This window comes from Odocoileus virginianus, chromosome 31, assembly GCF_023699985.2.
Source record: "Odocoileus virginianus isolate 20LAN1187 ecotype Illinois chromosome 31, Ovbor_1.2, whole genome shotgun sequence".
Lineage (NCBI taxonomy): Eukaryota > Metazoa > Chordata > Mammalia > Artiodactyla > Cervidae > Odocoileus > Odocoileus virginianus.
Genome location: NC_069704.1, coordinates 38,411,162 through 38,423,037, shown reverse-complemented (window position 1 = coordinate 38,423,037; position 11,876 = coordinate 38,411,162).

Here is an 11,876-nt window from a genome sequence, read left to right as displayed (position 1 = left end):
TATTTATACTCGGAGGGACTCTGACGCAGCCGCGATCGATCACGGCGCGCCTGGCCAGTGGGGGCAGCGCGCTGCTGCAGCCAAGGCAAGGATTCTGCGCAAAAGGAAGGTGGGGGCGAGCCGCGGCCCGCGGGGATGCTGCGGCTGTAGTCCTTTGCACTTTTCTCTGAGACCCTCTGTTTTCTCTCAGACCCCGAACCCCCTCACTCATTTCCTTTCCCTAACCCCACCCCATCCCACATAATCCTTGACCCCTGTATTACCCGGATTCGATCGTGCCAACAATAATCAGACACCTTAGTTTTCCATACCCCACCCAGTACCATGGAGACACACTACCCCTCTAAGTCGCCCCTTCCCCACCGGGGTTCAGCATCCCCCTGGTATTTATGGTGCCTCCAGGGCACTGGAGATAAATGATTGTCTAAGGTTGCATGTATGCGGCATATATGGAGGAAAGTTTTCTGTAGCTCTTTCTGGCACTTTATCTTTTTCACCTGATTAATTCTTTCATGCGCTCCTCCTACACACGCGCGTGCACACACACACACACACACACACACGTGAAACTGCGGCACCGCCGCTGTTGATTTTAGTGTTTCTAAACCCTTTGCGCAGTTCCTATCAACCTTTTAGTGTTCCTTGATTTCCTCATTTCTTTCTGGGTAATGAGGCCTCGAATACTTTGAGCGTGTTGAAGCGTATAACTGGAGGGGAGCTGAGAAGGTGTTTGAAACTAACAGGGGAGAAAACCGACTTGCAAAGGCAGCGGCCAGCTCTGCGGCGGGGGAACTTCGACTGTCACACGTTGCCTGTATGTTCTTCATCCCTAAATTCCTGCTCCACACCACTAACTCCATCACATTGAAAGCCTCTTTCCCTCTTTTTAGACTCGTCTTGCACCGAACCTGGTGATTTCAAGGAGCTAGGTAGGCAGGTGGCTGATTTTCAGAGGGAAGCTACTGCCGCCGCCGGGAGTGTGGAGCGTGTCTCCAGGGAGCAGAGCTCCGACCGAGACACCTTGTTCTGGGACGGGTGGAAAATGGCTGTGTGGTTCTGCCCCCGAACCCCTCTGATAAATGCACAACAGATACAGTCCGAAATCCATTGGTTTCTTTTAGGGAAAACCCAGGTACCTGAAAGAGTGTGCACGCCGTAATGCACATTGATAAAACCTTGCGGTTACAGAGCATATTCAAACACCTTACGTTAGGGAGTTCTCCGGTTTCAGGGACAGATTGCAGAGATATACGTAGGACACCTAAGCTTTTTCTAAGCAAGCATTTAATCTGTGTTTTCTTTGTATAAGAGTAGCATTTGCGATGCAACATACTGATTTTTTAAAGAAGCAAAGGAAGGGGAAACGTGAGAGTTTTCAGACAGAGAAGCCGGTATCGCTTTCGCTGTGATGCTGAGAGGGACGAAGTACTTGGAGCTGGTACCACAGATGATGCCGGAGCAACTGCAGCCTCTCCCCTGGACAGGACAAGATGAGGTTTTTGTAACTTTAAAAAACCTTTCCCTTTTTGTGGTCGAGACTGCAGCAGAGAACTTGTATGAGATTTCTAGACAATCTGTAAGGTCTCAAGTAATGCAACTTTAGAAACATGAATATTAGTCATTTAAATCTATCAAGCGGTCCAGCCACACTCAGTCATCCTGAGATCTTCAAGCCGAGGCTGTCCTGCATTTTGCCTGACCCAGGCAGATGTGATTAGGCACTTATTATGATGCCTTTTTCAGCCCATGCATCTTTGGTCTTCTCATTGATCAGTGACTCAACAGTGGGAAAGGCTTCTCTGGGGAAAGAGGGGAGTGTTGGTAAAACTTCAGTAAGCCATATTTTTATCTGCTCCCAATTACCCATATATGGATGACAAGTGACAGAATGGATTTTTTTTAACCTGCCCCCATTTAAACCACATTGTTTCACACTCACTGTGTGAGTCCGCCTATGCTGCTTAGCTATTCATGAGTTCATTTCCTTTGTGCCAGCTCCTTACCCTCCGGTTCAGGTCACCCTCAGAGATCTTAAGTCCATCAGCGGTTTTTTGTTTGTTTTTTTTTTTTTTTTTTTTGCCATGGCTCCTGGCTGAAGCCTTTGACTGCGGAGGAAGTGGCTCAGAAAGAGGGAGGCGGCTGACGGATGCTGCAGGGACACGGAGATGCTGCGGAGACAAGGAACCTGTGGGCCTCTGCTTCGGTCCTTTGAGCAGCTGAAAAGAAAGGCACCCTGGAGTGTGAAGGGTAGGAATGAGAGGGCAGGGACCCTTGTCTTTGCTGAACCTGGTGAACAGGGTGTGGGGAGAGGGGCAGATCAACTCTATTTATGAATGTAGAGCTCAGGTCTTTTTCAATAGCTTCACTACAGCTTTGCTTTAGAGGGGCTCCCAGAACCAGCCTGTGTTTGAGTTTGGTGACACTACCTTCAACCTTCCTCTGCTAGGTACCAGCTCCTTTTTAAAATATTCTGTCCACTGAGTGAAGTAAGTCAGCCAGAAAAGGAAAAATATCATATGGCATTCCTTATATGTGGAATCTAAAAAGAAATGATATGAATGTACTTAAAAACAGAGACTCACAGACTTAGACAACGAACTTGTGGTTCCCCAGGGAAAGGATGGAAGGAAGGGGTAGTTAGGCAGTTTGAGATGGACACTCTGCTATATTTAAAGTGGGTGACCAACAAGGACCTACTGTACAGCACATGGAACTCTGCTCAATGGTATGCAGCAGCCTGGATGGGAGGAGAGTTTGGGGGAGAATGGATACATGCATATGTATTTGTATATGTATGTGTATATATGTATAGATAGATAGTTGTGGCTGCGTCCTTTTGTTGTTCACCTGAAATTATCACAACATTGTTAATTGGCTATATGCCAATACAAAATAAAAAGCTTAAATAAATAAATAAAATTTTCTGTCTAGTCATTCTTCTTTTTAACTCCTCTTCCCAGCACTTTCTTCTGGATACCCCTGTGGCATCAGTTCTGTGTGTGTGTCAAAGCAAAGGTAAAATGAACAACTTTATAGATTATCTGTTTTAAAAAAGAAGCTTGACTTTCCATCCCTTATCACAAATGATTCTGCATTAGTGCTGTTTGCAGGGGCGACATTATTTCTTTAGAAGAAGGCTCTGGGTTCTTGTTACACAGCTGTGCATTTATTCCCCTTTAAGCACATTCTCCACCAACATGAAATTGGTTGAGGACTGCCAACAAAACCCACTCCTAGGAGATAAAAAATATTTTTAAAATAAATAGACAAGTATGTTGATGAAATTCATAGAATTTCTACCACTCTGGTTATCCCTGATAGCTCTGTAATTCCCCTAAATGACTGTTTGAAGTAGTTTAGTTTAAAAGTAAAATGTTTTAGCATTATCACAGAGCTCATAAAATATAACTCTTCGAAGCACTGAAAAAATTTAACCCTCTCATGCTGGGAGAGTCAGAAGTTTCAGATGGCTAGAACCTGGTGACTTTCATTATTTTAAAATCCTTTGGCAAATGAGAAATACTGTATTGGCATTTGTTTGGAAAAGCTCAGCTCTAGGCTGAGATTCTTATGAGGCAGATCTCCTGAGAACATCATTCCTGGGGTCAAGAGAACAAAGTTCTCCTGTCACCAGTGAGCAGCAAGAACAGTCCTCTTCCCTATCCGGTCTCCACTCCTCACCTTCCAGTATATCCATCACTGTGAGCAACATTGGCATCAGTTTGTCCGTGCAAAGAAGGATGATGGAAATAAACATGTGCAGGATGCCTACCCTAAGATAGGCATTTGATATCTTATTATTTCATAATTCCCACATCTCCATGAGATGGTTATTGTTTGTTCTGAGCAAACAACTGAGGCCCAGAGAGGGTAAGTCATGTGCCAACTCACCCAGCTGCTCCACACCTAAGCTCAAGCTGCTTCCAGTCTGACTAGACCTCTATCCATTACACATGCTGCGGCCGCTGGCCTTTGCTGCTGCTTTCAGTCTCTGCGGAACGTGATAATTGTATGCTATAGTCTCTGTGCTTTTGCTAAACCACTAATGTTTGCGGGGGAGACCCTTAGGAACTGATTTACACCGTGAAGAAACTGTTCATGAGCCTCTTTTATTTGGACACCTAGTGCTGGCAATAAACTGCAGAATTATTATAGGTTTCTTAAGAACTTGGAACTTTCTTGGAACTCTTAAGAGTTCCAAAAATAAAATGGAAGCTACCCGCAGAACATGACACGTAACTGATGATGTGACTTTCTCGACACTAAACATCAGTTTACAAGACACCTTTTCTGGAATGAATGACCTAAATGCAACTTCACTAATTTAAATGCTTTAGAATAACTACATTATGACATCTACCTTTTTACTAATTAAAATATCTTTGTTTTCCACTCTTGTAATAGGTCTTCTTTAGCAAAATGACCTTTAAAAATGCTCTAAAGAATAAAAGAAATGCTGGCAGCCAACATCTCATTATGGGAGTTTATCATGCTTTCTCTACATCTTTACCTTTTTTGGAAAGAAATACAGGTAAAATCAACAGAAAATGCATATCATGTGGAAACCACAAATGTATTACCTCTGCTTTTTAGAACCAGTTTATTTCCTGATATATTATACTCACCATTGGAATCATCATACACAAATCTCTCCATCCCTGGGGAAATATATTTGAAAGAAAACTTTCCTCCTTGTAATATAAAATATGACTAATTTTACAGCATCACATTCTGAAGTGATGTATCGTAAAAAGTGCTATGCGGCATTATAACATGTAGACGGCGGCAGGAATGAGAATGTCACTTGAATAAATTAAAAATGAACAGTACCCTTGTATTCAGGACACGTGCAATATTGGAAATGACAGGAAGTTGCTGCCATCCAAGCAGAAATGATGACCATAGGTTTAAACCCCTAAATGCTTGCTGCATGGAACCAGTCAAGGGAATGTATGTTCTCCCTAGAGACCTGTTTCACAGTGCCTTGCCCTTAATCACAGTCAAAGATGCATAGGTAAAAAGAGGCTATAAAAGGGACTTTCAAGGGCTTCATTCGCAGTCAGTTCAGGCAGGTCCCCGCCCTATGGGTCCGAACCAGCAGTACTAACTCTGATTGTTGAGTTGTGCTTCTTTAACTGCCAGGATCAGTCCAGTATTCTTGCCTGGAAAATCCCATGGACAGAGGAACCTGGTGGGCTGCTGTTGATGGAGTCACAGGGAATCAAACGTGACTGAAGCTACTTAGCACACACACAGGTGCAAAGTACAAGCTGCTTCTGCAATCTGGGTAGCAACTAGCCACAAAGACATGCCAGGAAGCACCTGGATTTCTTGGCCAACCTTTGCAGTGGTTTAATAAATCAGTCGGAGAAATGTGAGGTTTACTGTTTGCAAAGACAGCGGATAAGCATTTCCGTCTGCAAGAGACAAAGACCCAAGGTCGGCTCTTTCACAGCCAGGCTGGAGCCCCAGCCAGAGCCGCGGCTCCTTTCATTGCCGTGGGAATGCAGCAAATGCGGTCGCAGCACTGCTCATGGGCGGATCCCTGGGTTTTTCCGGGACAGCAGACAGACTGCTGACACCAGGACAGATGCGTAGCACTGGTGTTTGGTAAGTTGAACATACAAGAGACAGTCTGGATTAGAAAAGCAAGACCAGACTGTGTCTAAATGGCTTCTTGATGGATTAAATAACTCCTATGTGCATTTATACACTGCGTCACCATATGCCATTAGAACACTTAGAATACACACAATTCTAAGTGCCCAGTGAAGTGGGGTCCTGCAAGGAGTTAGAGCCAGAGTCCAGCCTCCAAGGGCTTGAAAAATACCTGAGCACAATAGAAAGACCAGCTACTGATACACAGAGCATGGATGAATCTGATACTGAATCCAAGAGGTCTTATACCCTATGCATAGAAGGAAACATGGTATATAGCTCCATTTATATGAAATTCTAGAACAGGGGAACTAAGCTATGATGTTTTCCATCGTAGATTTCCAATCTGATTTCCGATGTATCCTTTAATACACTCTATTTATATGAAATTCTAGAACAGGCGAACTAATCTATGATGGAAAACAATCAGAGCAGTGGTGGCTTCAAGGTGAGGAATGACTGGGAGAAGGCATGAGGGAATTTTCTGGGGGATGGTATTGTTTTAGGTCTCAATGGATGGGACAGGTGTCTGCATTTTTCAAACTTCAGAACGTAGTAGGATTTCTGCATTTCATTGAATATAAGTTTTACCTCAGGAGAGAAAAATGTAAACCTATACACCTATAATTATAAATTAACAATATAAAATATATTTACAAATAAAAAGCACATAACCAATCACTTTAAAAATAGCTAAGCAGACAAAGCCCGTGTATGTGAAATTTCAAAGAACTATGCAAAAGTCATTAATAAAAAGCAAAATTCTAGGCATTGTCTCAAGGAGGAGAAGAAAGTTTCTGGCCAAGTTTGCCATGATCTCAGAGAAAGGTCACATGAATGAAAAGAATCAACATTCTGTAGCTGGTTACTATGCCAGATGCTCTGTGCAGATTTTGAATTTAATTCCCACAGTAACTCTATGAAATGGATGTTCTTATTATTCTAAAGATGAATAAGTGGGGGGGGAGGATTGAAAGGTTGGGATTAGCAGATGCAAACTAGTACATACAGGATGGATAAACAAGGTCCTATGGTATAGGACAGGGAACATTTAATATCCTGTAGTAAACCATAATGGAAAAGAATATAAACAAGGATATTTGTGTATATATATATATATATATATATACACACATATATATATATATGTATAACTGAGTCACTTTGCTAGACAACAGAAATTAACACATTGTAAATCAGCTATTCTTCAATAAAATTTAAAAAATTTAAAAATGAGTAGGTATTGTATTTCTGTTAGTCCATCCCAATATTGCATTTAACATTTTTAGCCATCTTGCTTTGCTGCCTCATACTGAATTTGTATCAACTTAAAAAAGAAACCTTGAAAGCTAAGGCTATTCACTTATACTGTGACGTTTATAAAAACCTAAAAATATACCTTTTGTTTCTTTTCTTCAAATCTAATCTTTAATATAAATGCTTTGAGTCCATTGATCAACACTGCTGTAATAGTTTTAAAACCTTCCAACTTTATATCAAATTCAATAATGGATGAATTTTCTAATTTTTAAAAAATTAATGCCATTATAATGGGGTTTTTTTGTGCTGTATTTCATAGACTCTTGGGATTGGGAAGTAATTTAAATGCTTTCCACTCAAGTCCCCCACTGGCTGCTTCATCTTCAGCAGCTCTTAACCTTTCCTTTGCTTGTCGCATTTTGCAGAATGAGTTGTATCTTCTTACCCTCCCCCCACACCGAAGCCACTGGACATTACTTCTAAACAGAGCTGAAATTTCTAGAAAGGCAGCAACATTAGTGCCCCAAAATAAGCTTTGGTTTTCACTTTTTGTTTCTCATTATGCTCCAGTTTCTTTTCCACATGATTCAATAGCATTGTCATATAACAGAGATGATAACAGTGATATTTATGTGGAGAACAGAGAGTTTCCTAGCACTTCAGCATGATATCACTGGATCCTTGTAACCATGCTGTGAGACCAAAACAGTTCTACAGGGGTTACAGTCCTTGCTTCCTAAATAAGGATGCTGAGAAGCCTTAGCAGAGGCAAAGGATTTCCTCCCAAATCCTATTTCCTGTAACAATGAAGCTCTTACCCAGGTTATCTGTCATCAAATTCACTGGGAATTTGTCCTCCGCATCTTACATTTGACTATGTATTAAGCCTATCCTTTTCCAGATCCCCTCCTAGTCCCCTTCCAGAAAGATAGGGAAGCCCTAGGTGCTTCTCATTTTTAGGTTTGATTCTTCTTCTTCTTTTTCTTTTAGTGTTTATTTATTTGGCTGTGCTGGGTCTTAGTTGCGGCATGCAGGATTTTCAATCTTCATTGCGGCATGAAGGATCTTTAGTTGCGGCACATAAACTCTTAGTTGTGGCAGATAAACTCTTAGTTGTGGCAGGTGGGATCCAGTTCCTTGACCAGGACTCTGCATTGGGAGCACAGAGTCTTAGCCAGTGGACCACCAGGGAAGTCCCTCAGATTGGATTCTTGATGTACAATTACTCAAATCAAAGCTTCAACTCTTTAGCTTGCACGCCTATTAAAATGTCAGTATCAGTAGGAAAGGTAAGAGTTAAAGTTGATATTAGTCCTTTATACCTAAGACTAAATATAGGTTAATAACTCCTTTTGAAATAATGAAAGTTTGAGGACCTTGAGCAGTGAGGAGCTGGAAAAGGACAATAACTGTCATTATCATAAAGAGACTGGTCAGAGAATAAGCCAGAATGTTGGCAAAACTAGAAGCAGAATATCCCTGTAGACACTGAGTTCACACCCAAAGCAAAGGCTCCTGTCTCCCTGATATGATTTGACCAGGATATAATTCATATCAGTCATAACCAATGAATTCTGGTATGACCCAGATGTATTTAACTCAGGGAAGACACTCAAAGCTTTATTTTGAGATGTCTTCTCCCATCTGAACTTTGGCCAATGAAATTCTCACATTGATAGACATTTGTTTGAGCTTCTTTGCTCTTACATCTTCAGGAAGTTACCAATCAACCAATTGGGAAACCATAAAATGGAGAAGGAGATGGAAAGAGAAGAAGTAAAATGGCATACTAATTTAGCACATACCAAGTACCCAAGTCTGAGCAAGGAAATTAAAGCATAATCCTAAATTTAAAAAGGAATATGAAAGTCTTGCATGTATTAAGCATAATTGCATGCAATAATATTAATAGAAGCTTTATATCAGGCACAGTCCTAAGTTGTTTCTTGGATAATTTCGTTTAATCATCACAAAATTTGATGAGTTGGGTATTTTTTATGTGGATCATTTTTTTAAAGTCTTTATTGAATTTGTTACAATATTGTTTATGTTTTATGTTTTGGTTTTTTTGGCCATGAGGCATGTGGGATCTTAGCTTCCCTGCACTGGAAGGTGAAGTCTTAACCACTGGAGTGGCAGAAAAGTCCTGAGTTGGGTATTTAAATAGTCCTCATTTTAAAGATGTGGAATATAAGGTTTAGACTAGAGCCTACACCATATATCTAAAGAATTCAGGCATATGTCACTGACCTCTAATGAATTACGTATCACTGTCATTCCATAAGGAGGAAGAAGGAAAATGAGATTCAGAGAGTTTAAGACTATTGATCAAGGTCGCACAGCTGGGTCAAGGTTTGTCTGAATTCTCACACTTCCTGTTATGACCGAAGTGCCAGAATGTTCTTGAGAGGTGCTAGGCAAATAGCATCACTCACTATATTTCTCCTGTGCAGTTTCAATTTGTAGACTGATACAAGAAAATGCTGCAACAAAGTTGAGTTTACACAAATCATGAGCAAGGAAAGTAATCCATATAATGGTCATTTAGACAAAGCACCACAAACGCACTCCAAATAAGTCATCTCTTGGTTTCATTAGCAGGCTGTAAAAATAGCCATCCATCACTGCAGTCATTTACAAGAAGCAAATTGCATTGGACCATCTCTCTCCAGACACAGGCTCCCTGCCTTATGGCTAACTAGCAATTTCTTTTATTATATTATCTGGAAGAGAAAAAGGCACGCTGAAAAAGATTCCCTGCATCTTTCAGTATCACTTTATCCTACAAATTTAATAAACTGCACTATGCTGTTAAAGAGGCCTGAGATGTTTCAATTTGCAAAGTGTTTTCTTTTCTTTATGCCAAAAAAGTTTTTGTCCATTACACTGATTAATACTTACTTTAGCAGCTTCCAAATTAAAATTTTCTTCCAAATGAATTCCCCAATTCAGAAAGGTCACTTAAGTAAGGCACACAGCTCTGTCTTAACAATTAAATGTACAGATGAGTGTAAGACTTGGTGGAGGAGACTGCTCCAGGCACAAAGTCACAGCAGTTCAGAAAGGAAGCACTTCAACTCTGAGCTGGCCTTGACCTTAGATGGCATCTCAGATCCTCTGCCAACCTGAGATTTTCTGATTCAAAAGTATGGAAGAGGCCAAAAGCGCTGGGTAAGCCAGGACCAAGGAGAGCTCTCACCTTTTAAGTGATGACAAATGAGAGCTCAAAAGCATAGGGTTGCAACAAAAACTGAGACTTGCTAATATCTTAGTTTAGATAGAAGCCAGACAGAATATGAGCAAATGCCATCAGAACGAGATTTTTGAGGGAAGAAACCATTACTAATTGAAGTTTTCAGGGAATTATATATTTGCTTATTCGTATTAAAGTCATCTTTCCTGGGGCTTCCCAGATGGCTCAGTGGTAAAGAATGTGCCTACCAATGCAGAAGACACAGGAGACGTGGATTTGATCTCTGGGTCAGGAAGATCCCCTGGAGAAAGAAATGGCAACCACTAAAGTTTTCTTACCTGGAAAATCTGATGGACAGAGGAGCCTGGTGGGCTCACAAGGAGTCAGACCCCACTGAGTGGCCAAGCACGCACGCTTGCACCTTTCTTACAGCACAGAGCTAATAGTAAACAGCTGAACAGCTATCAATATTTTATCAGTTGAATTGGTTCCCGTTCACCTAAGACAATAGAATTTCATTTTCTCTCCTCTGTTGTTTATCTAACACAATAGGATTCAACTTCTCGTTTCTAATTTTTTCTTCTCGTGGGTTGATTATGAAAGAAATGAGAGAAAAACAGATCCTCCTCTTAAATCTTGCTTCAGGATTCAGTGTTGAAACAGAGCATAGATAGGGCTTTTGGCATTTTTTCCCCCTAGGGCCCAAACCCCAGGATGAAGAATAGAAACAGCTTCTCTCACTGTCTGTGTCTTCCTTTCTCCTTTTTAAAGTCTTTGGTTCTTTCTCTCCTCCTGAAAAGTATGTATTGCTGATTTCTCTTTGAAGAAAGGAAATTGAACTCAATGCCCAGGAAATAGTAGGCTGTGGCATTTGGGGTTAAAGAGAGGACAGGCAAATAATCTCTAGGTATCACTATGGTAACCATTCTAGACAGTGAGTGGAGCCTGCTGTTATTAAAAAAAAAAAAAAAAGACAAACAACTAAAAGAAATAAATAAATAAGCTAAATGTATCAAATATTATCTTTTCCAGATAATGAAATTTTGGGGATGCACTGTTGTTCTATAGCTCATACAAAGTCCATATAATCTTGGCAGACCACACTGAAGAGTGGGAAAGCGCTGGATTTGAGCCTGAGGTATTTGATCCTAGATCTAGCTCTGTCGCTAACAAAGCACAAATGCCTTTGAGCTGGGCCATCTGTTCCCCTGAAGTGATTGGAAGACTTTTTAAGGGGTTCACAGAGAATAAGTAGTGCTAAGGGAGTCTATTTCCAGATCCCCAATTGCCATATGTAGTCTTTTGTAAAATCTATCTGCTCGAGAATTTGTGCTAATTCTGCTTTCCCACCTTTGCTATAAATTGAATGAGCTAAATCTGCAACAAGAAGCTTTTGACAAAAATGAATTTAAATCACATGGGAAATAAGATAATTTTATTAACAATGTATTGATAAAGATGTATTGAAATTAAAAGATTAAAAGTATTCTTTATTCCAACCCTTTCTAAGTTTGATGAGTTAAGTAAGGTGCCTCTAAGTGAAAATAAACAGGTATAATTAACAGTCATTTGATAAGACTTGGTGAAGCCTCTTTTGGTATCTTCCCAGAAATGAAGGGAGTAAATTACTTTAACTATGCAGAAATAAATCTTTATGCAAGCTAGGTGTTTTCTAATTCTATGCTTTCAGCAAAATTAAAGGAGCATTTAATTAATTAGCAGATAGATCATTAAAATAATTATTTTATTTTTTAATTGAAGTATG